The sequence below is a fragment of the Gobius niger genome, assembly GCF_951799975.1.
Source record: "Gobius niger genome assembly, chromosome: 5".
NCBI lineage: Eukaryota > Metazoa > Chordata > Actinopteri > Gobiiformes > Gobiidae > Gobius > Gobius niger.
In genome coordinates this window covers 4,295,159-4,317,817 of record NC_136856.1, presented here as the reverse complement: position 1 = coordinate 4,317,817, position 22,659 = coordinate 4,295,159, and the positions used below count along the sequence as shown (strand labels likewise).

Here is a 22,659-nt window from a genome sequence, read left to right as displayed (position 1 = left end):
GATTGTGTTCACAGATGTGCAGGTGTATAGAGTGATAGTAGCAGATATGAGAGTGGACAGACCACATAGTGCTATAGAACTGTGCAAATTACTGGAACCGGTTATTATGTTCATGAGTCTGATATAAAGTTATTGGTAGCCCGATAAACCACGCCCACTTCTTTCTGCGCGAAAGAAGGTGGGTCTGGCCAGACACGGTAAACAAGTTGCTGATTGGCGGCTCAGGCCTAGCTGAACCAATCACAACCGTTCAACCCGCCTGTTCAAACTGCTCCAATTGCTCCGTGACCAGACTAATTCCCTGCGTGGAATGGACAGGGAATAGTATGGCAGGGCCAGGCAAAGTTATTGGATCTTGTTATCGTTCATGAGCCTGATAGGGGAGGGGAACAACTGTTAAAGTGGCGGGAAATATATGTCTCTCTCCTCCTGCCTGAGGGGAGAGGGGTGAACAGTCAGTGTCCAGGGTGAGATGGGTCAGCTGTGATCCGACCCACACGCCTCCAGGTCCTGGAGTTGTACAGGTCCTGGAGCTCACAGCCAATCACCTTCTCAGCAGCAACACAATTCGCCACAGTCGATGCTTGTCCAAGTTCCAGACAATCGAGTCTCACGGCTGGACATCCTTTATGTTACATGGTGAAAGAAATGGACTCCCAATGAAGTCACCATCTTATAAGACTGGGGTCCTTCCTTCCACCACCATGCTTGTGTGGCTTAGCTGTGAGCCCCGGATACCTCCTTGTTTGCCCATTTTTTGTTTCCTGTAGCTCCTCTTGTGACACCTCCACTGTGTTGCAGGTGCTTTTACCTCTTCAGTGTTTCCGAAGAATAAATGTGTGGATTTGTCGGTCTCAAATGCCGCTCAAAGGCCTTCAGATCATCAGAAAGCTGTTTGTTTCCATTGTGGCCAGTAGGGACTCTCTGCAGTGACCTCACACAAGCATCTTGTAAATCAACGTGAAACACAGAAACTGCAATAACACTGCTGTGCAATAGTGTTAGTGTGGTCTGGATTTGCCCTGGTTGACCTCTGATAATGAGGAGATAACCGCCCTGTAAAATCAGGCCAAGGACAAATGTTTTTTTCATCTAAAATGCGTGTTCAAACAAGCAGCAACTTATTAACGGACACAATTTTCAAAAAGAATAATGTCAGCTATGATCTTAACATACACACACAAGCCATTGGGAAATGTTTGTAAAGATTTAAGCTGCAGGTCTGGGCAGGTTTTATAGTAGCAAGAGTGGATATGCAGTTAATGATGCTGCACATTGACAAGAATTACAGCCTTTGTGATTGTCTTTGCACATTAATAATCCTGTCCACATTTCCCCACGCTGCTTCACTTCCCAGTTCCTGACACTTGAACACTTCCCTAAAAGCAAAGCCATCCGCGGGACAGTAGTAACTTTCCACCGTTGCGTCACATTCTGTCATTCCCAAAACATGAATCACCTCAAATCCGGAGTGAGAGTCTCTGGTAGTTTTCCTCTTGTCTGCACGTGCACGCTCCCGACTGCAGGCATGCTCCCAGAAACTAGGGCACGCTTCTACCCACGTCTACGCTCTGGCATTTCACTCACAAAAAAAGAGGGAATATATGACTTAAAAACTGAGTACTGGGTTAGTGGGTCAACCTTTGCTGATGCATTTGCTGGGAATTAGATCGTGCAACCAAAAAACTCCCTCAGAAGAATTGATGCGTTAGAAATGCCTTAGGAAAGTTAGGAATGACTTTAACCAGAACTGACAATTTCAAATCGACTCATTCTCTCTCTTTTGTTGTTAAAATCCGCAATGTAGGGCCTTTAACTGCTCAAAACATGACCAGCGTGGAGACCTGTACAACTATTATGACAGTTGGTTTGGAGGAATTCAAAACAAACCCCTCCTCCCTCCCTCCCTCCCTCGCCCTCTCCGCCGACTCTATAGGGAAGATAGAGGCCTCCTCGCGGGCGCCGTGTTTTCATAACGCCGTCTAAAGGTTAGCGCGGCTCTGCTTGTTTAACGTGAACACACTCGACTCACAAAAACAAAAGTCACACGGATGCGTTAACCCCAGGCAGGTGCAGGGGAGGGGCCCGGGACGTGGGACGGTATGGGACGGGTGGATGGATAAAAGGGCTGACGGGGTGCACAGTTGGTATGGGTCGTGTTGGATGGGACTTAAGGAGAAATGATGACAGAGAAACAGGCCCGTGGGAGAATGCAAACACTTGACCACAGCGCGGAGAAATGTTGAAGTGCAATTTCACGGTATCACGACCTCACAGCCCACTCTTCATGGTACCACCTCATAAACGGTATGGCCGTCCAAGAATCATCAAAAGCAAAATCAGAATAAAACCAAATCTATAAGGAAGGTATGAGCAAACAGGGTGACATTGGGGGATTTCGACTGGACCGGATCAGTTCAGTTCACTTGAGACCGGTTCATTTCGGGAGGGGCGGCGCTAACAAGTTTGTGTTTCAAGTGACTTTAGGGTAAAGTGGTCTGGGTCGTTATGGGCGTGGCCAGGGTCATTCATATTCAAAAAGGTGTTAATTTGGGTCCGAAGTGCCGTCATGCACGAGCTTAATATAGCTCCGCCTATGACCTGAGGTGGCAGTAGTGAGCTTAAAATGACTAGCTTGCATCGAGCCCCTTTAAGTGTGTTTTAACCGTGGGAATATGCTTTTACCTCAACATGGAAAGGGGGGTCCCTTTGGGAGCCGACCGGTTCACTTTTGGCTATCGAAACACCCTCAAACCGCTCCGGTCCGTTCCAGTCTGGTCCTGTCGATATCCCTAATGGGTTTTTGTCAAGGGGCCCGGCTGTTAGGGCTTTGGAGACCGGGCTCCGAGACTCTGGAACAGCCTTCTCCCTTAAAGGGATATTTCAGGATTTTTGACATAGGGCCTCATTTCCGAGTTATCCAGAGTGTTGCTGATTTCTGGAGATATATATTTTTTTGTAATTCATGCAGTTCTTACATCTGAAGAGTTTCGTGGCGCTATGCTTGTGCTAGGCTAGTGCATGTCTATGGTATCAGCTAGCCTGCATTAAAAACAGTCTGACCCGCTCCACAGAGCACCTGAGGCAAATCACTTATAACACCAGACTAACCATATAAATGTCTGTGTTGATATAATAATTTTTGGAATATAACTGACCTTGCACCACATGAATGATCGCATTTTGAGGGACTATTTTCTAGCAGATCACTCCGCCGCTGCGTAGCTTATACAACCATTTAGCTGATGCTGCTCAAATATAAGGTATTTTTGTGGCAAAATGGTTATAATTACATCGTGTTCTATTATCTGTGTTAGCGTCACAGCGCCTCACACAGGCCTGGAAGATGAATTGCGCCGTTTTCACAGACTTAAACTAAAAAGACTCAACTTTTACCGTGTACTGTAATATTGTCTTTGTGTCAGTAAGCCAGTGTGACATTGTTTCGCCTGGTGTTGTGATGTCTGTTTCCCTGGACAGTTTCCGTGACTTGGAGCCTCCTCAGTGAAGGACCTGAAGTTTGCAGACCAATAACCTCCTCACATGCACAGCCTGGTTCAGACAGAGCGGGGCTGGAGACTGACAGCTCTGTGTGACTTCTGATAAATACCTCACATCTTTACATCAGCTGCAGTGTGGGAGAAAGAGAATGGATGGGACTAGATGGTCAAGTACGTCAACACCTTATGGGGTATCCCGGACATTTGCTTTTGCCGTTCATTTGCTGAAGATGGCGCTGTTTCTAAGTCTTCAGTGGGATCTTTTATCATTTTCATTTCTGCATAATGTTTGTTTTGTCAGACATGCATTTCACTGACAGCAAAACAGCTATTTGTAGTATGATTTTTTTTACTTTTAATTGTTGGTATTCGACTGCTACACACTGATGTAACAGATTAGCTTATTTCTTCTCTGAACACCCTCAAAGGTCCTATATCATGCAAAATTGACTTTTTGGAGCTTTTAACCATGTTGTTTTGCTATTTCCTTGTCAAAAACACCCCCGAGTGGCTCACACCGTTCTCAGCAATCCTCCTGAATCCTGCTCTCTGAGCTCCGCCCTCTCCTGGAAAACCACTAAGTTGCTCTGTTGTGTCGTCAGAGCGGAGCGGAAGTGCTCGACGTCTGTAATGTAATGCCTTAACTCTATGCTTACGGCCTGATTTTAATTCATAAAACTTCTTTTTTCATTATTACTCTTGTAAGAAAAAAAAAAAATTGCCTTAAGCGTCCACGCTGCCCCTGGGGACAAAACAAACGCACCCCCTGAGCGTCTCAACAGATGTCATGTTTGCACTGAAGGAGCTCTTTCTAACCTACTTTGGACACGCCTGTTCTTTATTCTTACCTAACGATCATGTCAGAGAAAAGTGCGTTTGGCTGCGACAGGACAGGACTTTATTCAACCTTCTAAAGAAGAGGCCACTCGCCAGACGTTGGAATTTCTCTCCGGGATTCGCCGACTATCACTAAAATAGTGTTCTTCTGTGACTGTCTCTGATGGATGTTTGGTGAACCTTCACCAGAATCAAAGTGGATTAACTATTATAACCAGTGAGTGTTAGAGAAATAACAATGGTGTTCGAGAGGATAGATGAATAACAGGCAGCAGTCTGGATGTCTTATGCAGGAGAAGTTTATTTACCATCAGTGCAGGACCCGGAGACATGAACTCGAGACATTGTGCTAGTCCTACCATTCAAGTCTGTCTATGCTTCCACAGAAGAGGGATAAATACCCTCTCAGAGCGTCAGACTGATACGCAAGCATTCAGTGGCTGAGAGTGGGCGCCTGAGCCCCACTGTCAAGGCTATGACAGAGATAGTACGACTGTACAGCCTGACCCAGTATGATAAATAGCGATTTAATGTTATCCTCTAACAGCGAGAGTCCCATAATGTAAACACCTGTTGGACCAGAGCGGTGAGTCAATCAAAACGCGTGGATTGACTCACGCTAACGTGAGTGTTAACGTAGTTAGCGTACGCATGCTAACACACAGGCTAACACATACTCTAACTCACATGTGTGAGTTAGCGTATGTGTTAGCCTGTCTGTTAGCGTGCGTGTTAGCCATTTATGAAGCTGTGTTGCAGATGTCAACCCCTTTTAACTGCATTGTGAAGTAACTTCACTTTTCGCTGTGGTGTTTATTTCTACTACAGTAAAGTTGTATGAGCAGAGAGAGGGGGCGGAGTTAACTGAATCCGAGCGTTTTGTCTTCCGGGTTGGAAAAATGCCTATAATATGCTCCATAGTGGTACAATATATCATATGAAAGCCTACTCTTTGCTTTATAATGTCTAAAATAACGTGATACAGATCGTTTAAACCCTGATACTGGTACCCTGGTACTGTACTGTACTGTAGTGTACCGTACTGTACTGTACTGTACTGTACCGTACGGTACTGTACCGTACCGTACTGTACTGTATGAACAGACCACATGAAACCTTCCTCTCCTCGCCACCCCCCCCCCCCCTCCCTCCCTCCCTCCTCCTCGTGACTGCTGTTCATGCGTGAGCATCGATCCAGTGGAGGCGCGCCCGGGACGGCGGCGCGTGGCCTTGAGGTGGCCTTGTCCCGTGGACGAGGGAGCCTTATTACCTCTCCCACACGTGCGGATCACAGATGGGGCATAGACCGAGCGCATACCAATGACAGGGACTGCAGGCAGGTGCGGGCGCAGCACATGACGCCGGCGTTCAGGCTCCCATTTTAATAAGCGGCGGCGTGCACGCTCGGTCCTGACTCCTGAAGCGTTTGGGGGAGTGAGGTTGATCAAAGATAATGTTTTACAGCTCGGCCACCTCTGTCTTTTTGTCTTTGTTCAGTATTGAGTAGCGTTACTATGAAAAGCAACTACTTACGTTCCTTCGTTACGTTACTGTGCCTCTTTTTATGGCAGTACCGTGAGACTCCTGCGCTAATGATAGTCATAGTTATAATTGGCATTAGGCTTCATTTCACAAACAAAGAAGCCAAACCTGCAAACAACAGCTGGATATCAGTTAATGCATAAATAATAGCGCAATAAATCAACTGCTCTGAGGGTTATTTATGTGTGTATACGATTACACTGACAAACTACAGCAGCTGTCCTCCATAAGAATCAGCAACATTTAGCATCCTTCCAAAGCAGAGGAACAGGTGACAGTGTTTTTTTTTACAGTAAAGTAATTGGTGCTGGATTACTTGGGCCCGTAAAGTTACATTTCTCGTGACTTTTCTGTGTACTCTAACGCGCCTGTAACAGCCGTAGTATCCCAAACACCCGAAGCTCCAACGAAACTGATTCATAGGCAGTTTATTGCTATTTGTTTTGTAAAATGGAGCTATAAGAACAGGCGGGATTATATCAGTTACTTCACACTCCTGTTCAAGCGTTCACTTCTTTTGTCTATGTTGCTCTAAAACATCTGGACTGAGTGGTTTGTTATCAGAGACGTTTCCCCTCTCATCCAAGAGTCCTTCCTTCCTTCCTTCCTTCCTTCCTTCCTTCCTTCCTTCCTTCCTTCCTTCCTTCCTTCCTTCCTTCCTTCCTTGTTTCTTTCCATTCTTCCTTCCTTCTTTCCTTCCTTCCATCCTTCTTTCCTTTCTTTCTTTCTTTCTTTCCTTCTTTCCTTCTTTCCTTCTTTCCTTTTTTCCTTCTTTCTTTCCTTCTTTCTTTCTTTCTTTCTTTCTTTCTTTCCTTCTTTCCTTCTTTCCTTCTTTCCTTCTTTCTTTCCTTCTTTCCTTCGATCCTTCCTTCTTTCCTTCCTTCTTTACTTCCTTCCTTCCTTCTTTCCTTCCTACTTTCTTTCTTTCCTACTTTCTTTCTTTCCTTCTTTCCTTCTTTCTTTCCTTCTTTCCTTCTTTCCTTCCTTCTTTCCTTCTTTCCTTCTTTCCTTCCCACACTAAGTGACACACAATCGTGAAGTGAAATTAAATTTATACATGATTTTTTGCTTTTATTCTGAATTAAATCTGAAAAGTGGGATGTGTGAAAGTATTTATACCCCTTTTACTGACCCAGTGACTAAACGGACTCTACCTGTGTGTTTCTAATGTCAGTTCAAATCCAGCTGCTCTGTGATGGTCTCCGAGGTCTGTGAAGAGACTATTGTGGAGCAGAAGCATCATGAAGTCCAAGAACACACCAGACAGGTCCGGGATCACGTTATTGTGAAGTATAAAGCTGGGTTAGGTTAGAAAAACATCTCTCAAAAGTACAGTTAAATATAACATCCAGGAATGGAAAGAGTCTGGCATCACTGCAAACCTACCAAGACCCGGCCGTCCTCCTAAACTTACTGACCGAACCAGGACAGCACTGACCACAGCTGTTACCAAGAAGCCTATGATGACACATGGGGGTACAGAGAAACACGGTGGTGGTGGTAGGATCATGCTCTGGGGGTGCTTTTCTTCAGCAGGGACAGGGAAGATGGTTTTCGAGTTGATGGGAAGATGGATGGGTCCAAATCCAGGGCAATCTCGGACGAAAACATGACGAAACTATCTATAATGCATCTTTCCCACTTCATTTTGTCCTGCTCCCTGCCTTAACTGGACGACTGGACTCAAACCGTTTCTGATGCTTATTCAGTCGTTTTCTCCTGCTCCTCGTTGCCAGATACCGACTCTGTGACATTCACGTGCAGCTCCGACCACCGATCGATGTAACACAGTAATGGGAAACAACAAAGTCACCGCATGCTGCACTCGGCGCACAGTGAGACGGACAGAGAGGCGGCCAGATCGCTTGGAATCAGCGCTGGAGCTCCTGCTGCGTCTGAGTGAGCGATAAGGGAGGACCTTCTGACCTTCATCCTACACCGACTGGAACAGGCCTCATCAATGAAGGTTCAATGAGCTTTGTATTGGACCTTGGTATATGATAAAAATAGAGGACTTGATCAACAATATTCTTTCTTTGCGCTGAAGTATCATATCATATTGGCAATAACAAAAGGTGATTTTAACAGTAGAGGACCAGGCAAATGAGAAATACCACAAGCTAAACATCGGAACCAGGGAAAAGGGCCTTGCTTGTCATGCCCTCGATGACCTGCCTCCTGATGTCAACCCAGGCTTATCGTCAGAAGCACCTGGCTTGAAGATGATCCTATTGCACATGTTTTGGAGCACTTGGATGAAACTCATCCAGACAGGGAGAGAATCTACAAACTCTACGCATAAAGATGTGAAGTGAATGGTCGGCAACACAGAACTAGTTGCTTGGTTGGACATTCACTTTAACCTCTTGCCCCCCGTCTTGACTGAGCGCATTTTGGTTTTACCCAAATTTAAAAGCTTCTCGGAGCTCACAGCCTACATGCCAACGCAAAGCCTCATTTGAAAGCTAATCCTTCAAAACTGATCGCTTTTCCTTCCTTCTTTCCTTCTTTCTTTCCTTCTTTCCTTCTTTCTTTCCTTCCTTCCTTCATTCTTTCTTTCCTTCTTTCTTTTTTGCTTCCTTCCTTCTTTTTTCCTTCCTTTTTCCTTCCTTTTTTCCTTCCTTCCTTCTTTCTTTCCTTCTTTCTTTTTTCCTTCCTTATTTCCTTCTTTCTTTTTTGCTTCCTTCCTTCCTTCTTTCTTTCTTTCCTTCTTACTTTCCTTCCTTCTTTTTTCCTCCCTTCCTTCCTTCCGTTTTTTCTTCCTTCTTTCTTTCCTTCCTTCTTTTTTCCTTCCTTCTTTTTTCCTTCCTTCTTTCTTTCTTTCCTTCTTTCCTTCCTTACTTCCTTCTTTCTTTCTTCCTTCTATCCTTCCTTCCTTCTTTCTTTCCTTCCTTCTTTTTTTCTCCTTTCTTTCTTTCCTTCCTTCCTTCTTTCCTTCTTTCTTTCCTTCCTTCTTATTTCCTTCCTTCCTTCTTTCCTTCTTTCTTTCCTTCCTTCTTTTTTTCTCCTTTCTTTCTTTCCTTCTTTCCTTCCTTCCTTCCTTCTTTCCTTCTTTCTTTCCTTCCTTCTTATTTCCTTCCTTCCTTCTTTCCTTCTTTCTTTCCTTCCTTCTTTTTTTCCTTCCTTCTTTCTTTCTTTCCTTCTTTCTTTACTTCCTTCTTTTTTCCTTCCATCCTTCCTCCCTTCTTTCTTTCCTTCCTTCCTTCTTTCATTCTTTCCTTCCTTCTTTTTTCCTTCCATCCTTCTTTCATTCTTTCCTTCCTTCTTTTTTCCTTCCATCCTTCTTTCTTTCTTTCTTTCTTTCTTTCTTTCTTTCTTTCTTTCTTTCTTTCTTTCTTTCTTTCTTTCTTTCTTTCTTTCTTTCTTTCTTTCTTTCTTTCTTTCTTTCTTTCTTTCTTTCTTTCTTTCTTTCTTTCTTCCTTCTACTCTCCTACCCACCTGCAGTGGGTGGGGAAAGTATCCATACCCCTTTAACTTTTCGACATTTTGCCACGCTGTTTTCTACTGTGTTCTTGTCACATTTTTGAAGCATTTTGTCATGTTTTCGTGTCACTTTTTTGTTGCCATAACATCACTTTTCTGTTTTACGTTGCGTTTTCGTCACTTTTTTGTCGAGTTTTTGTGGCATTTTCATGGTTCAAGTGTCGTAGTCATATTTTTTGTTGCTTTTCCATTGTGTTGTTGTTGCGTCTGTGACCAGTTTTTGTTGCTCTTTTTCTGAGGGCACACACAAAGACCAGACAGGTACACATCAACTCGTCTAAGCTCAGGCAAGAACATATCTCAGTATGGAAAAATAGTGGCCTGTTCCTTTAAGGATGAAAAAAGGTCCTCTTTCTAGAGCATTTAGAAAATATCTAACTGTTAAATCCATTGCATTGAATAATGATCTGTTAAACTGTCGCACACTGGGGCAGAGAGGTGATAATGCAAAATGCTGGTGATAAGGGAGTAGTTTCCTCACATTTCAGCTTGATCTCAGCCGCACAGCTCTACTGACCTGTTGGTCCCTCCAGAGCGACCCGGGTCAGTTTAATCTAAAAACCCTCTGAACACACAAGCTAATGGGATGGAAACCAATCTCAAGTGAGCTCCCATTGAAAAACTGTCCTGAACGTCCTCCACCTTCACCCCTTCTTGTAGTATCCACAAAGCATAAGAAACCCTCTGCAGTTTTTATTTGGTGAAAAGTAGCTCCTGGGGGTTTAATGCTGCAGGTTTTGGGCACATTCATGACAGATTTCCCAGGTCTGGTGAGAGTGGCTCAGAGAGGTCCCCTGAGCCACTCTGCAGCAGCTGACCTCCCGACTGACACTTGTCCTTGGGCCACATGACACCACCTGCACTACTGCAATACACACCGCTTCAACTACTGCACACTGAAGTACACAACAGCACATACAACACATGCAGAGGCACTACAGAGCGATAAGGGGGAGGCATGTTCTGTGTCCTGTGGCAGGGAGCAGCCGCTGTGCATAGACCATAAAATAGCCGTTTTGTTTTTGGATGCTACACTGCGTTCCAAATGATTATGCAACTCATCGCAAAATCCATTTTAAAGCTTGTATTAACTGAAAATGAATTAATTGAATTTGTAGCATTAGGAGGTCATATTTGCTGAAATCAAAAGCTATTTCTATCAAAGACATCTTAACAGGTCAAGTTATATTTTAACATAGGAGCCTTTCTTTGAGCAGCTTATTCTTAAATCCATTAAACTTGTGAGTTTTTGGACAGTTTCTGCTTGGATTTCTTTGCAGGATGTCAGAATAGCCCCCCAGAGCTGCCGTTTGGATGAAAACATGGTGCGTTGTCATGCATGAAGATGATCTTGTTCGGGAAAACACAGCTCTTCTTTTTGTAGCATAGAAGAAAGTGGTCAGTCAGAAAGAGGTCATTTTCACACCTTCAGAGATCCTAAAGCGGCCGACCAGCTCTCTCCCCATGATTCTGGCCTAAAACATGACTCCGCCCCCTCCTTACTGACGTCACAGCCTTGTTGGGACATGGTGGCCATTCACCAACTATCCACTACTCCATCCATCTGACCATCCAGGGTTACACGGCCTCATCAGTGAACAAGACTGAAAATGAGTCTTCATGTATTTCTGAGCCACTGCAGCCATTTCTGTTCATCAGCTTCAATAAGCAGTTTAGGGGAGGCCCGGATAGAAGGTTTATGCACAACTGCAGCCTCTGGTTTGTTGCTTTGTAGCAGCTGTTCTCTTAATCTGATATATTTGTCTGGCTGAAACCCTCCTCATTGTGCCTTTATCGGCACAAACCTGTGTGTGTCTGAATCATCCACAAATCTCTTATCAGTACAATGATTACGCTTAATCTTTCATGAAATATCGAAGGTTTTCATACCTAGTCCAAGGTATTCAGCTATTTCACGCTTTTCATCTGCAGAGAGATCCTTTTTCTTTCCCATGTTGCTTGAAAATAATGGTCTGCAGAACGTCCTTTTTCAGTCAACCATGAGTTTCATTGAATTTTTATTTTATTTTTTTTACCTTTTTGACTCTGAAATTCAATTTGCATCATAATTTGGAACGCAGTGTATATTAATAAACATGCTTGGAAAACTAATGAGTAGCTTTTTTCTATTGCACCACAGTTATATGTGAGACATTTTTACCCACTTCATGAAATTGGAAACTCTCCTTCGACTGGGACATGTTTTCGCTGAATTTTGCAGTCATGTTCCTCCTTGTAGAGTTCATGACTGATGCTTTCACATCTGTCACAGCTAAAACCCCATTAAGTCCCTGTATGCACCGTATGTTGCTGAGCTGAGCTTGTGCTGACTCTGCTCTTTCCCAGAGATCGTCCTCCATGCGACCTCCCTCAGATCAGGCTTCAATATTAAGTCTATACGTTTAAGCTCTTACTTTACCTTCTCTCACCTCTGCATCATATACAGTAGCTACTCCGCTTAGAGTATTATATATAAACTGGCCGTCTCATCTGTAATGCTGGAGCCAGTGGGGGCGAACGGAACTATTCAGACAAGCAGCAACGTTACTCAGAAATGTCGCGATTTAAAAGCATGACCAGAATAATTGATCATTAAATTGGTGATTATTCAAAACAACTTCTCAACCCATAGGGCACTCATTCAAACACTTTCAAATAACACACGTTTATTTCTGTTTTAACATTTTTCAAAATGTTTCAATATCATGCAGAAAATCAATGTGAGCGAAGTTTCCATATTTGGTTCCTTGCCCTTTAGTGGTAAAAAAAAAAAAACAATACTCTAAACAAAGTTACCATATTCAGTCCAGTGCCCTTTAAGGGGTAAAAGTATACAAGAAAGTACTTGCAGGTCTCGGGGGGTGCTGGTATTCAGGAGGCGTTGTGTTTTGTGGTATTGATGTTTGAATGATCACACCTGTGATTGAGCTTTACATGCAGTGGGCGGGGTCAGTCACCTCCAAAATGTTACTAAAAATAACCTTTGGCAACATGAAACATATAGTGATAAGGTTTATTGGTTATTTTATCAAGAAAATGCTGTATGAATAATAGGCATGTCCAAATATGGACAAAACTAATTAAAGAGACTAGAAGCTAGTTGGTCATTTTATACTCACCACTGCCACCTCAGGTCATATGTGTAACTGCAGCCTCTATATTAATCGTGCATGACGGCACATTGGACCCGATGTATCAACTTTTTGAGTGACAGTGCAGGATTTTAGAGGCAGTTGTGGTGAACAGGTCTGAGCTCATTCTACACATTAGGACATGGCTGGAACATGTAGGGGGAGGAAAATACTTCATTTTGTTTTTTTTAAACGCCCTATAGTCCCTTTTAACTTTAGGTTTAAGTGAACAGTTGATCAAATATGGCGGCTGCCTTTTTCATGCTGTAATTTCCCTCTCTTCACTCATTTTACTACGTCCTCCAAAACACATCATCACTTAGCACAATTATTCAGCAATTAAATATGTGAGTTTCATCAACTTACCATGGTTAGTTTTCAAGTTATGTAAAGAAATGTACCATGAGTTTAGCTTTGTCAGACTTCAGAAAAAACAGGAAGTTGAGAGCATGACAGGTGCTGATTGGTCAGAGGTGGGATCTGTGATGTAGGGGGATCTCTTCTGATTGGCTGAGTGAGGACTACATGCTTCTTTACCTCACGGATGTGCAGCAGGGAGGCCATATGTAAAGTGTGCGGTTTCCTGAATGTCCTTGTGTGAAAGATATAATCCAGAAGTGTCCTCATCCTTTTGACAGTCCACAAACCATCACTGGGCCCGTTCTGAGACCTTCTGCTTTCAAAACATGTTCATCATGGAGCCATTGATTTGTTTGCATGCTGAAACATTATGCCTTGTATCTTGTTTGTGTGATTGGTAATTACTTTAAAGGGATATTTCAGGATTTTCGACATAGGGCCTCATTTCCTAGGTTTTTTTTTTCATTCATGCACTTATTATTTGAAGAGTTTAGTGGTGCTAGGCTAATGCTAGGCTAGTGCATGTCTATGGTAACTAGTAGCCTTGCTCAGTCGACACAGACCTTTACCTGGGTAGTCTGGTGTTGTAAATGATTTCCCTCAGGTGCACTGTGCTTGGGTCAGACTGTTTTTAATGCAGGCTACTAGTTACCATAGACATGCACTAGCCTAGCACTAGCCAACTCACAAACATCATTTTTTTTTTGTCTTAAACAATTGAAATGTCAAAGCAGAGGAGGCCAACAACAGATATATGTAAGCCACAATGATGCAGGATATGTCCACTTTGTGTCATGATTTATAATGTGAGAAATAAACCTCCCCGCTGTCCCCGCTGACGGTCGGACGCCTCCTTCCGTTGATTTATTACCGCATTGTCTCCTGTTTACTTTCATTTTGAGCTAAGCCTGTTTTTATAGCGCTTAATTAGTCCCATGTAAAAACACTCGGCTTCAGTAATCAATGCTCACACGCCCCCGACCCCCCCCCCCCCCTCTGTAAGGTATAATTGACTCTTATCAGCCGATGACCTTTACTCCGCTGTGTCCTATTAATAACGCTGCACTAAATAACCAGATTGTGTATCTCTGTTGCTCTTATCTTCCTCCAGGTTATTGCAGATTATAATTAAAGAGGTGTTGCAACTCTATAGCGGAGTGTCCAGTGTTTTTAACTGCTCGCATTGTACACGGACAAAGAGGCTAATTTAATTCTCAGATCAATGTGAAGAAATACTTTGTTTTCCCTTTGCGTAGGATTCTTAATGCTTACCTGCTGCAGTACTCTTGCATTAGTCACTGAAGTCACTTTTATGGATGATATATTTTGCACAAACACACACACCACATAATGATGAGACACTGCAGGGACAATCCTTTATAAAAAAAATGTATAAAAAAACATGTTTAGGGCCAACTCAGTCTCTCTTGTTTTTCTTTTCTATTTTCTTTCTTCAGTAAAAAGACTGACAGGAATGACACAATTGCCGATTGTAAGCTTATGCTAACTAACACTAAGGCACATGCTGTACCAAAACTATGAATACATATTGTTGAAACTGTTTCAAAATGATTTTTGAACAATTACATAAATGATTTTATGTAATTGTTTATTCCCATGGGAAGCAGAAAGCGGAACGACTGTGCTACTTAAAGTGACTATAGAGTTTAAAAATGTTTAAACTAATTATTTTCATCCCCTACATTGGAGGTGTCAAACATACGGGGCCAGATTAGATGATTTAATCTGGCCCCTGCCCTGTAGAGCATAAATTCCAGAGTATGTAGGGGGAAAAAAGTAAGTCTCTAGCCCATTCCTGTGTGGAGTTAGGTTTTTTTTTAATGCTCATTCTGGCCACTAGGGGACATTAAATGAAAAAAAAAGGAAAGAGTTCCACACGTGTCCAGCAGAGGGCACTGACTTAAGAGCTCAGGATATGAACAACACATGTTATAGCTACGTGGTAAATGGACAGTCTGCCCCAGGGCAGCTGTGGCTTCAATAACAGCATCACTGAGTGTGGAGTGAATGAATAATGACTACCATATAGAAACTTGTGACACAGGCTTGTTAAGTGAAATACAAGTGTAAGCTGTTGTTATTAATGAAGCTACAAGTTGGGGCTTTGACCAAATCACAGCTTATTATTATTCATTTATAATAATACTAATATTTTTAATTTATATATATTTAAAATTATATGCGGCCCGCGACCCGCCGTGGGAGCTGAATTTCGGCCTGCGACCCAAAATGAGTTTGACACCCCTGCCCTACATGTTCCAGCCGTGTCCTGTTCACCACACCTGCCTTTAAATCCTGCACTGTCACTTTAAAAGTTCATCCCATCATGCATGAGCTTAATATAGAAGCTGTAGTTACACGTGAGACCTGAGGTGGCAGTAGTGAGTATAAAAAATGACCCAAATTTAAAATGTATCAGATGGATTCCTGAAAAGAACCATCACAACCTAAAATGTCTACAAAATACAATGTTATGCTCCAATATTACATGAACTATTTAACTGGGCTGAAGCTGAAGCCTGAGAGCCATATTAGATCCCTGGGTCACACTTTGGACACTCCTCCTCAGGGTGCTCCTGTTTCCCCAACACTAAAATAGAATGACCTCTGTGGTCAGGGGCAGGGCACCCTTGTAAAAGACCGTGTAACAATGTTGCTCTCTCACAGACATGGAGCTATACCCTTTGACCCACTGGGGAAAGACATCACTTAGGGCGGCTTTAAGAAAGATGTGGAGACAAATAGAAGAAGTACAATACGAAGAGAATGCACAAAGAAACTATGATGAGGCAAAGAAAAAGACGTTCAATGGAAAATGGAAAGAAAATCGAGAATGGCTGTTCTACGATGACGCTAAGCAAGTATTGTGTCCGACCGCCGCAAATACAGTGATGACAAAAGGAAGGGGGTTTCTTTTGTTGTCGGAACAAGTAAAATCAAAATCGAAGCTGTATCGAAGCTGCCACAACAGCTCGGACGCCTCAAAAGTGTAAATAATAGAAAGGCAAAAGAGACAATACAAACGATAGACGGAAGGTCACTGGAACTGCTATACAGTACGACACAACAACAAGACATTTAAAATAAGCAGCAGTCTTTTATTGCTGTTTGAGGAATTGTCTTCTTTGCTCATCCTTACTCAGCCTCACACCTTCATACGGACCAAACTTGAAATGGCCGCTTCCTTATTTGAATTGCGAGTGTAGACGCCGGGCCGTGTCAATAAAACGCTCGTGATGAATTCCTCTACAGTATCTGATAAGCCCTGCGGCGGATTTGCCGTACACGCCTTCACTACGCCCACATGTCTGTGCCCTAACGCCTGTCTGGAGGTCAGCGCTGTAATTCCGTCGCATGTTCCTGGACTAATGTGACGGGAACATGATGGGAAGGCTAGTTATGGAAATGGTCATGACATTTAACTTTTTAAAGAGGTTTAAAAGATGAAAAGGCCACATGTAATGGGCCTAATGCTGCTCAAACTGTAGATTAGCCTCTCGGGAGCGGGAGGGCACCGGGGTCACTGGTTGGACCTTGGATGCAGTTGAGATGTGAGCTGCTATTTACTGGTTGAAAGTTGATGAGTCCTATATTGGCAAATAAAGCTGTAAACTTCACCGCTTTACTTTCATTTTCTTTTCTTGATGTAGCAACTTGTGAACATAAAAAAGTCATATTTTAAAGCCACACTGCTCACAAGAGAAACCAAGTTAACTCAGACAAACCTGCCAGTCATTGTATTCTATTTATGAAGTTAATTGTTACTTTAATGCAGATATGGCTTTAAATTGTAAAGTGGATTATATGGCTTTCAAACTCAAAGTCCTAAAAGATAAAAGGACAACTTCCACACACATCCGCCCGCAGGTTTTTACACAGGCATTATAGGCAGGGGCCCAAAAATGTGATTTTAGTATAGTTGTTTTGATTAATTGTATTTGACACATTGAGTGCCGAAAACGGAAAAACTCGTTTTTGTGTTTTGTTTTGTTTTATTACGAAACTAGACACTCTAATGACTTTGGTAGCTCTGTGATGATCAAAAGTTAAAAAAAATCAAAAACTTGTGAAAAGTCATGATCTGGACATTTTATATATTATTGCGTTTCTTTTCTTCTTTTTTTGTCTGAGGGGGCGTGGTGTTAGTCTGAGGGGGCGTGGTGTTAGCCTGAGGGGGCGTGGTGTTAGCCTGAGGGGGCGTGGTGTTAGCCTGAGGGGGCGTGGTGTTAGTCTGAGGGGGCGTGGTGTTAGTCTGAGGGGGCGTGGTGTTAGCCTGAGGGGGCGTGGTGTTAGCCTGAGGGGGCGTGGTGTTAGCCTGAGGGGGCGTGGTGTTAGTCTGAGGGGGCGTGGTGTTAGTCTGAGGGGGCGTGGTGTTAGTCTGAGGGGGCGTGGTGTTAGTCTGAGGGGGCGTGGTGTTGTGTAGTGAACAGCTGTAAACCCGACACTTCTCTCTCGCTCTCTGGAGTGCGTTTGACAAAGCAGAGCGGCTTCACATGGAAAGATTGAAACAGTTGAGGCTTTAACATTTCTCTGAGTTTTTAAATGGTTAAAATCGGTCCAAGGACGACTGAGAAACATCCTGTTAAAGTCTTCAATCTGAGAACCAGGCTGTTTAACTGCACACGCCATAAAAAGAGATCGAGAACACGCGTGTTTCAAAACATGTCAACAATGTTGTGGTTGAAAATTGACTTGAAACGAAGATATTTAGGCATTTGCCTCTTCACATAATGTTAGTGTCCGTCCAGAGAGGAGGAGAGAGGAGAGAGTTTCATAAAACCTCCTTTATCTCCGAATCTAGAAAATAATCTGTGATTTTGATCAAAACTAGCCTCTGTTTGGCTTGAATTTCTCAGGAACCGAGTCACGTAGAATTAAACTGTTTTTGCCTACGGAGAGCTTAGAGTCTCACCTTTCAAACAAGCCACATCATGTGTCCATAACTATAATATAGAATATGCTCTGCTGCTACAAATATCATGAAAAATGGTCTGGATTGTTGGCACTTTACAGCTAAATACCCAAATCAGTGCGGCTCAGTGTGTTAAAAGGCAAATTAATGAAATGAAATGTGAAGGCGAGTGAAGACTCTCGAGGTGGAGGATTTTACAAAATCAAAACAGACTCAAAAATTACTTTTACATTGGGAACGTGTGGACATTTACAACTTGTAGGTCATGGTTTACTCGAGATTAAACAATGACAATTATTCAGTTTTCTGTGTGTGATGTCATTCTTTCATGATGTCACTTTGCCTATTTTCCCAACGCCTTTCCTGAGATAGGACATGTTTATTTTGTTTCATTGTTTTAATGTTTGTGCAAAGTAAAGTATAGTGATACTGGGCTATTGATTGATTGAATTCACCTCCTTGTGTTGTCATTGTTTATGCAGTCAAACAACTACAGTAACTTCGAACTGCATACAATGAGGATAAAAGGAATTTGACTGAAAAAAAAACTAAGTCCAGTGCACTCTTTCTCTTTTTATTGGTAATTGCAAGGCACCGGTGAATCACACATTGCATCAGAACCAGAACTCATTTTCACTCAGCACTTGAAGGTTTTGAAAAGTTAACAAAGAACATAATGCAACAAGAAAATGCCCCCCAAAAACGCGAGCAGACGTAATAATTTGAAAAGAGGTGAAACGAGCTTTGGAGCTCCGAGGCACCAGACGAAGTGAATGAAGCAAAGTGAGTAATGTTTCATGCAAAACTCTGAGGAACCTTGAAAATCGAGTGCAGGGAAAAAGTCCCATAACAAAGGTAACCAAAGGTAGAGTCGACTTTACTACAGGCAATGGTATTTACAACTTGTGGTCCCGATTGGTCCACAGCCTGAGTCAGCAGTTTATTTGATAAGGTTTTAGCTGATAAATTACAACATGAGTGCAATAAACTACAAGAGACGTCCGTGGAAAAGGACTGTACTGTATCTGGGTCAACGTGGAAAATAACTGCTCTGGTTTTTGTCAGTGACCACCTTCCCTTCACATCTACATCCTTTACTGGGACTGCAGAGGTAAGAGGACAATTTGTACCTCAAGCCATATACCGAACCAGCTCAAACTGTTGAAATGAAGGGAAATATTTACAGACACAAAGCCACAATCGATACAAAAGTTACACTTGTTACACTACACATTATTAGCTCTATTGTTGGGGTTGTATGACTAAGCTGCATGTACAATGAAAAAGGGGTCAGGCCTGGTTGGTACTTACATGGGAGATCACTGGGAAACACCAATGAAGCCTGGGTGAATGTAGTGTGTGAGTGTGATTGGCTGCCTCGCTTCCATCAGTCTACCCTAGGACAGCTGTGGCTAAAATAGTAGCTTACCACCACCAAGAATGGAGTGAATGAATAATGCACAAAATCGTAAAGCGGTATATAAGTCTAAGTCATCATTCATTTTGGCAACAGCTGGAAAGCACCCAAAAAATGTATTACTTGGCACCATGGAGTTAGGTTTCGGGCGTGTTAGCCTTTCATCAGACATGAAACAAGTGCCGACACACCTGTACCGTGATCGCTTAGGGCATTGTGGTCACTGTTGTCACCGTTTATAGTGGCTAATCTAACGTGTTTGTTATACTGAATGACATGGAGGTGTACACCTGAGATACTCTCTTTATGAATATATTTATTTTAGGGGTGGGACTTTAACGTTAATTTTTTTAACACAATTAATCATATTTCCCCTGATTTCCCGCCAAGCTGGAACTCCTGAGCCGGAACCTTTCTATTTGTGTGTTTCTGGTACGCCCGTATATCTGACGCACATCCGCCCACAACAGCAATGGACGGAGACGCTTCACTTGGCCCATTGGGGACTCAGTCCTCGATGCCAATGTTAGCGTTAGCCTCAAACAAACGCTCCAGCCACGCCCACTCTGAGCCACAATAACCCTAACCCTGGTCAGGATAAGAAATGACACTTTGATTCTGTTTACAGACATTGTTAAACACTTAAAGGCGTGGTTTTATGGCCCTTTTGCTTTATTTCACTTTCACTTTTATATAAATGTGGCATTATTTTTACTGTAATGAACTCTGCAAGTTACTTGAGTGATCAGAGTTCCTAAAACACATGAAAGCTAAATAGCTATAAATGCACTTTGCCCCTGTTACTTAACTATACAGATTAACAATAATAAATACATTTGTTGTAAAAAGTATTGAAAACATTTTTGTTTTTTCAATTAAAATGCGATTAATTGCGTTAAGTTAATTACAGACCTGTAATTAACTTGATTATTTATTTTTTTGAATCTAGTCCCACCACTAATGTATTTGTATTGTGTCTACATTCTTATGTAAATGAAACTTGGGTCACGAGATGACTGGACCAGTTATGATGATATACAGGTGTCTGGCCACTTGTGTCATGTCTGATGAAGAACCTTCCTCTGTGGTGCCAAGTATTACACCCTGAACGCTACAAGGTGGTTCTTGTAGTCACATGTTCTTCCTCTCACAGTGTGACTGGACGTTCAGACGTTTCGGCCTCTCATTTTAATGTTGACGACAACATAACACACGGCGGAGTGAATTGTCCAAATGTGAGCTCGAGTCCATTTAAGCCTCTCCATCTCGCTCTGAATAGGCCGAGCGCGCCGGGGTCCAACAGCTGCGTTTCCACGGCAACGGCAGAGTGTTTTTAAAGGTTGAGAAAAAGCGTGAAAAATGAATTGTGACAAGCTGCAAATGGCTACTGTCTGAATTATTACTCTGTACAAAACTCCTTTTAGCGGCGTTCTCTGCGGCGGGAATGGCACTCGCGACCTCTGGACCTGGGCTGTTTTGGGGAAACGTGGAAAGGGAAAGGTGCGATGGGTTCATTCAAACTATTGAAGCTGATAACCATAACTCAAGGCAGACTTTTCTTGGACTTAAAACGGTTGAAAAGCTCAAAATTATACAGTTAAAGCAAATCGCCTTTATGCACACGGAAAGTTTCAAAAATCTTTCAATTACTAGAAGACTTTTTATATTGCATTGTATCCAGTAAGCTAGTCACAGTTGCTAATTGCAAACATACTTGGTAATATCGCCATGTTAAAGTTTCAAGGTGTTGCTGTAGTAGTTCAGTCGAGGATCAGTTTCACATTGTTCACCACATGATTCAAAATGGCGGCGCGTGGCATTTTTGTCACATGACTCAGTAACAACAATTAGGTTTAGAATCCTTCTGGTCACTTAAGCAGCGGTGATTTATCTTTTACAATGTAATAATGTAATGATGTAATGTAATAATGTCAAAACAATCAGCCCAAACCTAAAAACCTTTGGAGAGAGAACAGATGTAATACTAATTAGACTTACCACTGAAAAGAAACAGATCTGACAACATCCAAACATTTGATTATCACTGATATTGTGTCTTGAACAACACAATGTGACTCCAAGGAGTTACATTGTGTTGTTCAAGTGTTCCCTTTATTTATTTTGACTTCTATAAATGCATGTTTTCCCGGGCTCTCTCCTCTTACCACTTGATTCTACTCAACATAACAGGGCTGGAAAGTCTCGAACCAATATGCACTCCCGGTTCTTCCCTCAGACACAAACAACCACGTGTTCGAGGAGGCGGCTGAATGGAATAGTCCATCCATCCATTTTCTTCCTCTTTACGGGGGCAGCAGTCTCAGCAGAGATGCCTAAACTTCTCGCTCTACACACATCTCCTTCAACTGTCCTGACCCTGAGGCCACACCTCCTCCAGCTGTCCTGACCCCGAGGCCACACCAGGCCAGCTCAGAGACATAGTCCCACTAGTGTGTCCTGGGTCTTCCACGAGGCCTTGTCCCACTAGGACATGCCTGGAACACCTCCAGAGGGAGGCGAGCAGGAGGCATCAGATGCCCTAGCCACCTCAGCTGCTCCTTTCGACGTGAAGGAGCAGCGACTCTACTCTGAACTCCTCCCGGGTAACTGAGCTCCTCACCCGAGCCCAGCCACCCTGCGAAGGAAGCTCATACAAGTGACCGAAATGAATTGAATAGTACAAAATGCCCAGCACCAGTAACTTAACCTCTTACCCCCCGCCTTAACCAAGTGCATTGTCTCAAGTTCGGCTTTACCCAAATAAAGCTTCTTGACTGGAGAGCAACAGTGTAATACCTCATTTGAAAGAACTGATTGTAACTTTTTTGCCATATGAAGCCTCGGCGTTAATTCAACCAGGGAGACTAATTTCAACATCACCTCCTCCAGCCAATGATCGCTTCTGAGAGGGCCACACCTCCACCATCAGCCCGCAGCGTAAGAGCCGCACCTCCATAGCAGCCAATCAGCGCCCTCGGTCACGCTTTTGTGACCCTTTTCTTGTTGTATTCTTAACTTTTTTGTTGTGTTTCTAATCACTTTTTTATCACTTTTTCGTCACTATTCTGACATTTCTTTTCAAGAAGCTTTTAGATTTGGCTAATGCCAAACTGGAGAAAATGTGCTCAGTTCAGGTGGGGGTTAAGAGGTTAAGGAGGCAAGTTATACCCAAGACTTGTTTATTTTACTTTTCTTTTTTTTGTTGCTAAGATCATATTAACTCACAGCGAACTAACAAGAGTCAACTGCAGCTGATCCACTCAGCGACTGGCCGTGTACGGATTTTTTCATCCCAGAGACAAAATTAGTCCAAAATAACCCCCCAAAAAGCCATCAAAGTGTATTATATGCCAAAGATTCTCCTGCTTCCTTATTCTGTAGTAGTTTTCATGTCTTTCATGCAGGATAAAACATTCGTAAATGAAGCCAAACATGAATCGAAGTCCTGCAGTCGTC

At 42.8% G+C, this 22,659-nt stretch overlaps 1 long non-coding RNA gene across 1 annotated transcript; it reads right to left on the bottom strand.

The window, feature by feature from the left end:
• Window positions 1-17,268: 17,268 nt before the first annotated feature.
• On the bottom strand, window positions 17,269-17,639 carry LOC306963302. The gene is made up of 2 exons (XR_013792900.1): window positions 17,521-17,639; window positions 17,269-17,490 (listed from the first exon to the last, which is right to left on the bottom strand). It is a non-coding gene; the product is annotated as an uncharacterized lncRNA (long non-coding RNA).
• Window positions 17,640-22,659: the final 5,020 nt, after the last annotated feature.